Source organism: Notechis scutatus, chromosome 5 (genome assembly GCF_049901735.1).
Source record: "Notechis scutatus isolate UNSWTSFEM ecotype Mainland chromosome 5, rNotScu1.2, whole genome shotgun sequence".
In the NCBI taxonomy this organism is placed as follows: Eukaryota; Metazoa; Chordata; class Lepidosauria; order Squamata; family Elapidae; genus Notechis; species Notechis scutatus.
In genome coordinates, this window is record NC_142013.1 from 115,494,154 (window position 1) to 115,508,117 (window position 13,964).

The following is a 13,964-nucleotide window of genomic DNA, read 5'->3' on the forward strand; positions in this document are numbered from 1 at the left end:
AGAAAGCTTTATTGGCCAAGGGTGGTTGGACACACAAGGAATTTGTCTTCGGTGCAAATGCTCTCAGTGTCCATAAAGGAAAAGATACATTGGTCAAGAGTTAAGAATCATCAGGTACAACACTTAATGATAGTCATAGTGTACAATAAGCAATCAAATCAGATAGATAGGTAGATAGATAGATAGATGATAGATAGATAGATAGATAGATAGATAGATAGATAGATAGATAGATAGATAGATAGAAGAAAGAAAGAAAGAAAGAAAGAAAAAGAAAGAAGAAAGAAAGAAAGAAAGAAAGAAAGAAAGAAAGAAAGAAAGAAAGAAAGAAAGAGAAAAAGAAAGAAAGAAAGAAAGAGAAAGAAAAAAAAGAAAGAAAGAAAGAAAGAAAGAAAGAAAGAAAGAAAGAAAGAAAGAAAGAAAGAAAGAAAGAAAGAAAGAAAGAAGAAAGAAGAAAGACTTCTTTATAAGTGTGGTTGGACACACAAGGAATTTGTCTTGGTGCAAATGCTCTCAGTATCCATAAAAGAAAAGATACCTTCATCAAGAATCATCAGGTGCAACACTTAATGAAAGTCATAGGGTACAATAAGCAATCAAATCATACTAGGAAACAGTCAATATAAATCGTAAGGATACAAGCGACAAAGTTACAGTCATAGAGTCACAAGTGGGAGGGGATGGGTGAAAAGGAGGGATGACAAGATTAATAGTAATCGTAATGCAGACTTTGTAAATAGTTGGACAGTGTTGAGGGAATTATTTCTTTAGCAGAGTGATGGCCTTTGGGGGAAAACTCCCCTATATTCTATTCTATATTCTATTCTATTATTCTATTCTATATTCTATTCTATTCTATTATTCTATTCTATATACTATTCTATTATTCCATTCTATATTCTATTCTATTCTATTCTATTCTATATTTTATTCTATATTATATTCTATTATTCTATTCTACTCTACTCTACTCTACTCTACTCTACTCTACTCTACTCTACTCTGAACCAGTAGCATACCACCATTGCCCGGAGGCAGCCTATCTTGTCCCAGTCCAACGGAGACCTTCCCAAGTGGTGATGGGGAAAGGGGCCTGTCCCTCAAGAGGAGGGAGGAAGATACGGGAGGAAGGGACCGGTCTACCCCGAGCACGGAAGGCAGAGGGTTCTCTGGCCTATGTGCAGCGTTTGGGTGCAGAAACCAGCCACCAAGTGGGCTGCCCTCCCAGGTGGCTGCAGTTTTCCAGCCCAGATGTCAGCCGCTGGGATTAAGTGTGGGGAAAAGAGGGCTAGCAGAACAGAGCAAACATATCCAAAGGTTAATCTCCTTTTACGAAAACATAATTTTCGAGAGCCGATTATTGCCTCCGCCCAGAAGCCATTTCCTCCCACCCCACCTCACCCCTAAAAAAAGGCGGTTCTCGGGTTTTGGTGGGCCTGGGCTAAGACCCAGCGCAGGAAGCAGAATCCGTGCAGCTGGACGGTGGGTGCAGCTGAGTAATTCTGCATGTGTTAAAGAGCAGGAGCAGTGGTGGTATTCTACTGGTTCGGCCCAGTTCAGCCGAACAGTAGTAAAAAAATGGATACCGGTTTGGCTGAACTAGCAGTAAAAAAGGCTACCGGTTTGGCCAAAGAGGTATTTCCGGCTGTCAGTTGTGCCGCACAATTTAGATTAGCTAGAAAGCGGAAAATCATTGGATTCCTTGCTTTCTAGCTAATCTAAATCACACGGCACGGCTGAGTCTCCCCCCCCTCATTTCAAAATGCTGCTTTTTCCAGTCTTCCCTGAAACCCACTAGGCCAAAAATGGGGTGCGAGAGGGGGGGTGCTGCAAAAGGAAAAAAGAAAAAAACAGAGGGAAGGATGGGAGAAAGAAACAGAAAGAGAAAGAAAGAAAGAAAGAAAGAAAGAAAGAAAGAAAGAAAGAAAGAAAGAAAGAAAGAAAGAAAGAAAGAAAGAAAGAAACAAACAAACAAACAAACAAACAAACAAACAGAGGGAAGAATGGGAGAAAGAAAGAAAGAGAAAAAGAAAGAAAGAAAGAGAAAGAAAGGAAGGAAGGAAGGAAGGAAGGAAGAAAGAAAGAAAGAAAGAAAGAAAGAAAGAAAGAAAGAAAGAAAGAAAGAAAGAAAGAAAGAAAGAAAGAAAGAAAGAAAGAAACAGGGAAGGATGGGAGAAAGAAAGAGAAAGAAAAAAGAAAAGAAAGAAAGAAAAAAAAAAAAAGAAAGAAAGAAAGAAAAGAAAGGAAGGAAGGAAGGAAGGAAGGAAGGAAGGAAGGAAGGAAGGAAGGGGGGCAGGGAGGGCGGGCAAAGGGAGAGGAAGAAAGGACCACTAACCTACACAGCTTCAGAAGATTCACAGCAATCCAGGACAGCCCTGGATTGCTGTGCTTTGAAACAGCACTGCAATCCAGGGCTGGAAGGGACCTGGAGGTCATCTAGTCCAACCCCGTGCTCCAGAAAGCCAGTTTCTGTCTTTTGACTTCCCAATCACATGACCACATAGCCACACCCACCCAGCCACATAGCCACGCCCACCAAGCCACGCCCACAGGACCGGTAATGAAAACATTTGAATCCCACCCCCGAGCAGGACGCGTGAACGCAGCCCTGTCGCATCTTCCTTAAAAGGGGTGGGGAGGGGGAGGCCCGATGAAGCCCCCCCCCTTGGGGTGTTCTGAAGCCCCAGCTGAAACAGCAGGAGAAAAAACCGAGGCCGGGGGAAGCCTCCACGGCTGCCCTGAATGGCATTGGAGGGGGGGGCACTGGGCAGGTGCGTGCGTCCAGAGGAAGCCACCTAAAGCACCCAGTGGGCCAGACTTGTCAGCCTAGTGGGACGCAGTCTAGATATTCTGGTCAAGGATGTCAAAAAATCAATTGGTCACTGTCAAGTTGACCATCCAACAATGCTGCCTCTTCTTATCTTCATGGCACCTAGAACTAAGGAGAAATGTTCTGACAGTGAGAACAATCAACCGATGGATCAGAAGTTGCCTTTGGAAGTTGTGGGAGCTTCACCACTGGAGGCTTTCGAGAAGAGACTGGACTGCCCTCTGTCAGAAATGGTGTAGGGTCTCCTGCTTGGGAGGTGGGGGGTTGGACTAGATGACTTCAAAGGTCCCTCCGAACTCTGTTAATCTGTTTTAATTTCATCTCCCATCCTGCAGATAGACCAGCTCCAACAACACAATCATTTCAGCAGTTCCGAGAAGGCTCCACACCCATTTGTACCCCTCAGGTGACCCCGAGGACACAGAGATAGACCTCCAAGTGCCCTCAAGGACTCCCTCAAAGGATGCAAATGACCAGCTCCCTGCAAGGAGTAGAAATCCTTCCCTTCCCCATCACCCTCCAGTCAGAACTGAAGAAGCTCCTCGGATGAGAAGTGAAGCCTCTTCAGAAAAGTCCAGCTGACTTTGGGGGGAAGGCCCCTTGGGGACAACCCTGGCCTGAATGACAGAGGGTCTCCCTCCATCTGAGGATCGTAGCTTCCCTCCGATCTAACGTTCAGGTCGGAGGGATCCTCCGTGCCAGGAAAAGATCCAATTCCTCCTTGGTGGTTTTCATTTATTCCCTGCCATGTTGCCAAGAGGACTTGTGCTGCACAGCCACACACTTCCCCTTCTGGCTGCAGGATCCCCTTCCCATTGCCAGCTCGCCTGACAGGTGGCAATAGCTGAATACCAAGGAAAGCAGGCTCTCTCTCTCTGTGTGTGTGTGTGTGTGTGTGTGTGTGTGTGTGTGTGTGTGTCTTTGGGCAGAGGTTCGGATAGGAGGAGGGCTGTGGGATCCCAGAGGACGCCTGCCTGCCTGCCTGCCTGCCTGCCTGCCCTTTCCCTCCTCCCTCCTTTTTCCCAGGCATCCCGATGGAAGCCTTGCGTTCCAATTCAGGGGGTGCCCTGCCCCCATTTGCCTGAATCAAACATTCAGCGCCCCAATCTCCCAGGTCACCCCAAGTGTCAGGTGGCAGCAGTTTCTCAGGACTACAAAAACAGCGGAGAGCCGCCGGCAGAAGCCTGGGAGCCAAGGCAGGCCAGATTTGCATGGAAGGCACCGGTGACAGCTTTACTGCCGGCAGCACAATGGCTCCATCCAAGGAGCTTTCAGGGGGGGATCCAATGTAGCCTGGGCTGGCCCTGGCCGCTCCCCCCACCCCACCCCACCCCTCCAGGGCTGCTGAGGAGGAGGGGGAGGGGGAGGGGGAGGAAGAGAAAGAGGAAGAGGAAGAAGAAGGAGAAGAGGATGAGGAGGGGAGGAAGAGGAAGAGGAAGAGGAAGAGGAAAAAGAGGAGGAGGAAGAGGAGGAGAAAGAGAAGAAGAAGAAGAAGAAGAAGAAGAAGAAGAAGAAGAAGAAGAAGAAGAAGAAGAAGAAGAAGAAGAAGAAGAAGAAGAAGAAGAAGAAGAAGAAGAAGAAGAAGAAGACAAAGACTGTGGGGTCCTGGGTGCTCTCTGAGTGTGGTTGTTTTCTTGCAGATGTTTCATTACCTAAACTAGTGTAGGTAATTTAGAGGAGAAGGAGAAGAGGAGGAGAGGGGAGGAAGAGGAAGAGGAAAAAGAGGAGGAGAAGGAGAAACAACCCCTGTTGGGAAAACACACCTCCGAGATGCCCTCTCAGAAAAGCCGCTCTTAGCCCAACAAAAGCCACTTTATAATCTGCTGATTGTTGGGGGGACTCCGCACCCCCTCCTTCCCCTCTGGGCTAATGAAGACGTTTCCCGCTTCCCGTCCAAGCAGCACAAGGGGCTCCTGTCCTTCCCCGGAGACCATTTGACATCTTCATCCCCTTGGCGGGAGGAGGAAGCACCTCTTCTTAGGCGTAGAGCAGGGGCCTTCCAGGGGTCTCGTTCACGGCAGGAGGAGGAGGCCTTGGTTTGGGACCGGGTGGAAGTGAGCGAAAAGGAATTTGCGTTTGTCTGGATGGCCTCAGGGTGCCCTTATCAACAGCCCTGGAGAAAAGGGGGTTTTCATCCCCTTCTGCAGGTTTTATTGGGGGAAATGTCCTCCTGTGAGGTCCCCAGCGTTGGGGCAGCCCATTTTAATCTATCTACCTCTACCTCTGCCTCTTAAATGCATCCCTAAAGCAAAGAGACCCTGGTTTAAGGGACTAAGTTGAATTCGAATGCGTGTCCGGAGCAAAGCTGTGACAATCTCTTTTAAAAACTCTTTTCACCAGTTTTCAGAACAAGTTTGTTGTCCGGTATCTTAAGGGAGGGATTACGCTCTGCTCCATTAATCCCTCTGTGAAGTAGATCAGCCCCCAGGAACCCGTTCAATCTTATGGAAATCAGTGGGGGTTTAAGTGAGCCAGTCAGGAGCATCAGGACGGCAGGTAAGAGGACTTCTTTGGCTCCAGATCTTTGTCCCACCCTTTGAAATAGTCTTGAAAATGACTCAAGAGTAGAAATCTGGACCACAACGCAGGATTTAGGCAGAGCTTAGTGCTTGACTCCCGGAGGTTTCGTCACCGTACTGGGTAACCTCTTCAGTGCAGTGAGGTTTGGTCACGAAACATCTGCTCGGAGGAGAAGCCACCACCTAAATCTGCAACCCGAGCGAGGAATATTCTCTACAATTTCTAACAACATCAACTATTTCGTTAGGAATGCCTTATTCAATACCTCTTTATCCTGCAATCTGAACGGTTTCTTTGAATCGATTGCCAATTTTCACGTTCCCCGAAAGAGGAAGACCTGCCTTATAATTATGTTATCGCTCTCCAGTTACATCATCTCCGTACAACCAGAGTTGTGTTTGTACTTTGTCAATTCTCAAGTTACCAGGGCTGTGAATTGAGCTCTTTTCTATGTGTAGAATAGAATCGAATTCTTTCAGAATAGAATGTATTTATTTTATTTTGTCAAGTGATCATAAGATAATAGGTATAAGTATAAGCATGGTTATGAATACATTTCTTTGTAAAAGTCACTGGCTTTGGTTTCCATGACTTCTCAGGCCTCCTTGCCTTCTGTTTTTTGTTTTTCTTTTTCACTTCTTATATCTCTGGGTGTGTGGCTGAGAGATCAGCAGATTTAACCCTTTGCAGGATCTACTTTGATCTTTTCTGGAGCCCCCCAAGTAGACGAAGCCCCGGGAGATGAAGTGGAGGTGAATTAGAGAGTTTCGGATCCCAGAAGCTGGTTCCAGCCACGTGAGAACTGAATGCACTCCAAGTCCTTCCATCCAAACAGTTTTCACTGCAACAGGTGAGTTTGGAGGGAGGTTACAGGATTGATAATAAAGGTAAATAAGGAATAAGGAAATTGTTTGCTGATGAAGCTGATTGTTCAGAGATCTCGGCCTAGAACAACTCCAGTCAGCCTTCAGCCCAGCATTGTGATCAACACTCTTGCACCCTGGACTAAGTGTGAGATTCACACACTTGTGCCATAAAAATATGCTCTTCATGTGGCTCAACACCACCACTTTTACTATGATGGACTAGAAAAGTAAGATAGAGACGGGAAAGTAAATAACTTTTTTTACTTTCAGTAATTCTTTTATTAGTGTCAGCTAGGAAATAACAAGCCGACTGACCAAGATTTGATGGTGTTCTACAGAACAAAGACCTCTTCCCTAGGGTGGGCAGGGAAGGCAGTTTGGATCTGACATGACCACGCTGGCTGGTTAGTTGTACATCCTCATGAATATCCTGGTTTGCGTTTTGCTTGCAAAATATGGTTCTCTTGTATGAGAGTGAGACAGAGAGAGAGAGGGAGGGAGGGAGAGAAAGAGAGAGAGACAGAGAAACAGACAGAGACAGAGAGAGAAAGAGAGAGAGAGAGAGAGACAGAGACAGACAGAGACAAAGAGAAACAGAGAAAGAGAGACAGAGATAAAGAAAGACACACACACACACACACACACAGAACACAAAGTCTTCTGCTGATATCTCCATTTCTGAATGGATGCCCATGTTGCACAGCCTGCTCTGGGCCTAGCATCCACCAGCTGCTTCTCGGCAACCTGCATTCACACAGCAACTGCTGGAAAGTCCTTCAGCTGCCTAATGTTCTGCCGGCTTGTAAAACCAGAATGACAGAAAGACAGAGTTGGAAGGGACCTTGGAGGTCTTCTAGTCCAACCCCCTGCTCCATCAGGAGACCCTGCACCGTTTCAGACAAATGCCTGTCCATTTTCCTCTTGGAGCCCTCCAGGGATGGAGCACCCACAATTTCTGAAGGTACCCGGCTGCATTCCTCTTGGCACCGGCTACATGACACGGCGTGCAGAAATGCAATGGGAAAGACCACCAGCTCAGTCACACCGAAACCAACATTGTTGCCCTCTGACCACTGGCTCAGGAGGGTGGAAAGGGCCAGAGAAGGACCAGCAGAGGAGCTGAGGCCAATGTCCACCAGCATCTCAGAATCTACCCGCATTTCTTCTGTCTGATACCTCCAATATATATTAGTATGTTGTGGGTTCTGTGCTTTATACACGTACAGCTTTTAAAGAAAGGGGTTATGTTTCCTTTTCCTCACAGTCCTGTGGTCAATCTCTCTCTATATAAAAGCAAAATGCCACTCACGCATCATCACAAAATCTCCAGAACTGTAAAGCCTACATACTTGAAATTTGGCCCGTATCTTCCTCTTGGCTTCTAGGTGCTCACTAAGAAAGGATTTTTCGAAATGACCATCAGAGTATTAGTATTTCCTAATATTATTATTATTAACACGCTCTGATGCTAAGAAGTTCTACTCCCCCTCCCCACCTGAAAAGAAATCTCTTCCAAAGGCAAAACACAAGCAGAGTTTCAGTTTCAGAGCACCAAGCAGCACAGTTCAGAACTAGTACAGAACAGTTGAGCTAAGCCACGCCCAGGCTCCTTGCTGTCTCCTTCGTGCTCACATAGCCAATACTGCTTCAGTTTCCAAACAGCCCACAACTCTCTCGCACACTGACAGGACGCTAACCAGATGAATACCGATGGATGCTGGGAGCTCAGGAGGCAGAATTTCCCCCCTTATTTTCCTCCCCCAAAAAAGCCCGATCACATAGCCCATCGTATCCAGCTAGTTCCTAATATATACAAGCCATATTTCGAGAAGGTACAAAGGAGGACTTGAAGGTGGCGGGGAGAAGCGGGGGACGGCTGGCTGGCCGGTTGCTCGGCTCGCCTTGCCTTGGTCGTGCGTGCTGATGCCAGTACCGGTCCGTGGATCATTTTGAATTGTGAAACTGGTCCCTGGTACAAAAAAGGTTGGGGACCACTAATCTAGGGCACCTATAGGTAGATACGAGGGAGCCTCGGTGATCTCTGAGCTGGGTGGGTTTCTGGCAGGCGTTTCATGACCCAACTAGGTAACATCATCAGGGCTAGAAGGGAGGTGGGTTTGTGGAGAGGAGGAGGAGGAGGAGGAATGGACTTGCGTTCCTTGGTGCTCTCTGAGCTTGGTGGTTTACTTGCAGACGTTTCGTGACCCAACTAGATAACTGCATCAGTGCCTATGTTATCTAGTTGGGGTCATGAACCACCTGCCAGAATGCAACCAGGCTCGGAGAGCACCAAGGACCCCCGCCCATTTCAAGCCAAATATTCTCCTTTATCGATAGGTAGATACCTTGCGTGCGTCCAGAGGAAGCCACCTAAAGCACCCAGTGGGCCAGACTTGTCAGCCTAGTGGGACGCAGTCTAGATATTCTGGTCAAGGAGGTCAAAAAATCAATTGGTCAAGTTGACCATCCAACAATGCTGCCTCTTCTTATCTTCATGGCACCTAGAACCAAGGAGAAATTTTCTGACAGTGAGAACAATCAACCGATGGATCAGAAGTTGCCTTTGGAAGTTGTGGGAGCTTCATCCCTGGAGGCTTCCAAGAAGAGACTAGACTGCCCTCTGTCAGAAATGGTGTAGGGTCTCCTGCTTGGGAGGTGGGGGGTTGGACTAGATGACTTCAAAGGTCCCTCCGAACTCTGTTAATCTGTTTTAATTTCATCTCCCATCCTGCAGATAGACCAGCTCCACAACACAATCATTTCAGCAGTTCCGAGAAGGCTCCACACCCATTTGTACCCCTCAGGTGACCCCGAGGACACAGCGATAGACCTCCAAGTGCCCTCAAGGACTCCCTCAAAGGATGCAAATGACCAGCTCCCTGCAAGGAGTAGAAATCCTTCCCTTCCCCATCACCCTCCAGTCAGAACTGAAGAAGCTCCTCGGATGAGAAGTGAAGCGTCTTCAGAAAAGCCCAGCTGACTTTGGGGGGAAGGCCCCTTGGGGACAATCCTGGCCTGGATGACGGAGGGTCTCCCTCCATCTGAGGATCTTAGCTTCCCTCCGATCTAACGTTCAGGTCGGAGGGATCCTCCGTGCCAGGAAAAGATCCAATTCCTCCTTGGTGGTTTTCATTTATTCCCTGCCATGTTGCCAAGAGGACTTGTGCTGCACAGCCACACACTTCCCCTTCTGGCTGCAGGATCCCCTTCCCATTGCCAGCTCGCCTGACAGGTGGCAATAGCTGAATACCAAGGAAAGCAGACTCTCTCTCTGTGTGTGTGTGTGTGTGTGTGTGTGTGTCTTTGGGCAGAGGTTCGGATAGGAGGAGGGCTGTGGGATCCCAGAGGACGCCTGCCTGCCTGCCTGCCTGCCTGCCTGCCCTTTCCCTCCTCCCTCCTTTTTCCCAGGCATCCCGATGGAAGCCTTGCGTTCCAATTCAGGGGGTGCCCTGCCCCCATTTGCCTGAATCAAACATTCAGCGCCCCAATCTCCCAGGTCACCCCAAGTGTCAGGTGGCAGCAGTTTCTCAGGACTACAAAAACAGCGGAGAGCCGCCGGCAGAAGCCTGGGAGCCAAGGCAGGCCAGATTTGCATGGAAGGCACCGGTGACAGCTTTACTGCCGGCAGCACAATGGCTCCATCCAAGGAGCTTTCAGGGGGGATCCAATGTAGCCTGGGCTGGCCCTGGCCGCTCCCCACCCACCCCACCCTCCAGGGCTGCTGAGGAGGAGGGGAGGGGAGGAAGAGAAAGAGGAAGAGGAAGAAGAAGGAGAAGGAGAAGGAGGAGAAGAGGATGAGGAGGGGAAGAAGAGGAAGAGGAAAAAGAGGAGGAGGAAGAGGAGGAGGAAAGAAGAGGAAGAGGAAGAGGAAGAGGAAGAGGAAGAGGAAGAAGAAGAAAGAAGAAGAAGAAGAAGAAGAAGAAGAAGAAGAAGAAGAAAGAAGAAGAAGAAGAAGAAGAAGAAGAAGAAGAAGAAGAAGAAGAAGAAGAAGAAGAAGAAGACGACTGTGGGGTCCTGGGTGCTCTCTGAGTGTGGTTGTTTTCTTGCAGATGTTTCATTACCTAAACTAGTGTAGGTAATTTAGAGGAGGAGGAGGAGGAGGAGGAGGAGGAGGAGGGAGGAGGAGGAGGAGGGGGAGAAGAAGAAGAAGAAGAAGAAGAAGAAGAAGAAGAAGAAGAAGAAGAAGAAGAAGAAGAAGAAGAAGAAGAAGAAGAAGAAGAAGAAGAAGAAGAAGAAGAAAAGAAAGATTAACACAGTTGGAAGGGACCTTGTAGGTCATCTAGTCCAACCCCCTCCTCCCAAGCAGGAGACCCTACACCATTTCTGACAGAGGACAGTCCAGCCCCTTCTTGAAAGCCTCCAGGGATGAAGCTCCCACCACTTCCAAGGGCAGCTTCTGATCCATCAGTTGATGGTTCTCAACTGTCAGAAAGTTTCTCCTTATTTCCAGGTTAAATCTCTCCTTGTTCAGTTTCCATCCATTATTTCTTGCAGATGTTTCATTACCTAAACTAGTGTAGGTAATTTAGAGGAGAAGGAGAAGAGGAGGAGAGGGGGAGGAAGAGGAAGAGGAAAAAGAGGAGGAGAAGGAGAAACAACCCCTGTTGGGAAAACACACCTCCGAGATGCCCTCTCAGAAAAGCCGCTCTTAGCCCAACAAAAGCCACTTTATAATCTGCTGATTGGGCCTTGTTGGCGGGGGGACTCCGCACCCCTCCTTCCCCTCTGGGCTAATGAAGACGTTTCCCGCTTCCCGTCCAAGCAGCACAAGGGGCTCCTGTCCTTCCCCGGAGACCATTTGACATCTTCATCCCCTTGGCGGGAGGAGGAAGCACCTCTTCTTAGGCGTAGAGCAGGGGGCCTTCCAGGGGTCTCGTTCACGGCAGGAGGAGGAGGCCTTGGTTTGGGACCGGGTGGAAGTGAGCGAAAAGGAATTTGCGTTTGTCTGGATGGCCTCAGGGTGCCCTTATCAACAGCCCTGGAGAAAAGGGGGTTTTCATCCCCTTCTGCAGGTTTTATTGGGGGAAATGTCCTCCTGTGAGGTCCTCAGCGTTGGGGCAGCCCATTTTAATCTATCTACCTCTACCTCTGCCTCTTAAATGCATCCCTAAAGCAAAGAGACCCTGGTCTAAGGGACTAAGCTGAATTCGAATGTGTGTTCGGAGCAAAGCTATGACAATCTCTTTTAAAAACTCTTTTCACCGTTTTCAGAACAAGTTTGTTGTCCGGTATCTTAAGGGAGGGATTACGCTCTGCTCCATTCATCCCGCTGGGAAGTAGATCAGCCCCCAGGAACCCGTTCGATCTTATGGAAATCAGTGGGGGTTTAAGTGAGCCAGTCAGGAGCATCAGGACGGCAGGTAAGAGGACTTCTTTGGCTCCAGATCTTTGTCCCACCCTTTGAAATAGTCTTGAAAATGACTCAAGAGTAGAAATCTGGACCACAACGCAGGATTTAGGCAGAGCTTAGTGCTTGACTCCCGGAGGTTTCGTCACCGTACTGGGTAACCTCTTCAGCGCAGTGAGGTTTGGTCACGAAACATCTGCTCGGAGGAGAAGCCACCACCTAAATCTGCAACCCGAGCGAGGCATATTCTCTACAATTTCTAACAACATCAACTATTTCGTTAGGAATGCCTTATTCAATACCTCTTTATCCTGCAATCTGAACGGTTTCTTTGAATCGATTGCCAATTTTCACGTTCCCCGAAAGAGGAAGACCTGCCCTATAATTATGTTATCGCTCTCCAGTTACATCATCTCCGTACAACCAGAGTTGTGTTTGTACTTTGTCAATTCTCAAGTTACCAGGGCTGTGGATTGAGCTCTTTTCTATGTGTAGAATAGAATCGAATTCTTTCAGAATAGAATGTATTTATTTTATTTTGTCAAGTGATCATAAGATAATAGGTTTAAGTATAAGCATGGTTATGAATACATTTCTTTGTAAAAGTCACTGGCTTTGGTTTCCATGACTTCTCAGGCCTCCTTGCCTTCTGTTTTTTTGTTTTTCTTTTTCACTTCTTATATCTCTGGGTGTGTGGCTGAGAGATCAGCAGATTTAACCCTTTGCAGGATCTACTTTGATCTTTTCTGGAGCCCCCCAAGTAGACGAAGCCCCGGGAGATGAAGTGGAGGTGGAATTAGACAGTTTCGGATCCCAGAAGCTGGTTCCAGCCACGTGAGAACTGAATGCACTCCAAGTCCTTCCATCCAAACAGTTTTCATTGCAACAGGTGAGTTTGGAGGGAGGTTACAGGATTGATAATAAAGGTAAATAAGGAATAAGGAAATTGTTTGCTGATGAAGCTGATTGTTCAGAGATCTCGGCCTAGAACAACTCCAGTCGGCCTTCAGCCCAGCGTTGTGATCAACACTCTTGCACCCTGGACTAAGTGTGAGATTCACACACTTGTGCTATAAAAATATGCTCTTCATGTGGCTCAACACCACCACTTTTACTATGATGGACTAGAAAAGTAAGATAGAGACGGGAAAGTAAATAACTTTTTTTACTCTCAGTAATTCTTTTATTAGTGTCAGCTAGGAAATAACAAGCCGACTGACCAAGATTTGATGGTGTTCTACAGAACAAAGACCTCTTCCCTAGGGTGGGCAGGGAAGGCAGTTTGGATCTGACATGACCACGCTGGCTGGTTAGTTGTACATCCTCATGAATATCCTGGTTTGCGTTTTGCTTGCAAAATATGGTTCTCTTGTATGAGAGTGAGACAGAGAGAGAGAGAGAGAGGGAGGGATGGAGGGAGGGAGGGAGAGAGACAGAGAAACAGAGAGAGAAAGAGAGAGACAGAGACAGATAGAAAGAAAGAGAAACAGAGAGAGACAGAGACAGAGAGAAAGAAAGACACACACACACACACACACACAGAACACAAAGTCTTCTGTTGATATCTCCATTTCTGAATGGATGCCCATGTTGCACAGCCTGCTCTGGGCCTAGCATCCACCAGCTGCTTCTCGGCAACCTGCATTCACACAGCAACTGCTGGAAAGTCCTTTAGCTGCCTAATGTTCTGCAGGCTTGTAAAACCAGAATGACAGAAAGACAGAGTTGGAAGGGACCTTGGAGGTCTTCTAGTCCAACCCGCTGCTCCATCAGGAGACCCTGCACCGTTTCAGACAAATGCCGTCCATTTTCCTCTTGGAGCCCTCCAGGGATGGAGCACCCACAATTTCTGAAGGTACCCGGCTGCATTCCTCTTGGCACCGGCTACATGACACGGCGTGCAGAAATGCAATGGGAAAGACCACCAGCTCAGTCACACCGAAACCAACATTGTTGCCCTCTGACCACTGGCTCAGGAGGGTGGAAAGGGCCAGAGAAGGACCAGCAGAGGAGCTGAGGCCAATGTCCACCAGCATCTCAGAATCTACCCGCATTTCTTCTGTCTGATACCTCCAATATATATTAGTATGTTGTGGGTTCTGTGCTTTATACACGTACAGCTTTTAAAGAAAGGGGTTATGTTTCCTTTTCCTCACAGTCCTGTGGTCAATCTATATCTATCTAAAAGCAAAATGCCACTCACGCATCATCACAAAATCTCCAGAACTGTAAAGCCTACATACTTGAAATTTGGCCCATATGTTCCTCTTGGCTTCTAGGTGCTCACTAAGAAAGGATTTTTCGAAATGACCACCAGAGCATTAGTATTTATTATTATTATTATTATTATTATTATTATTATTATTATTATTATTATTATTATTATTATTATTATTATTAA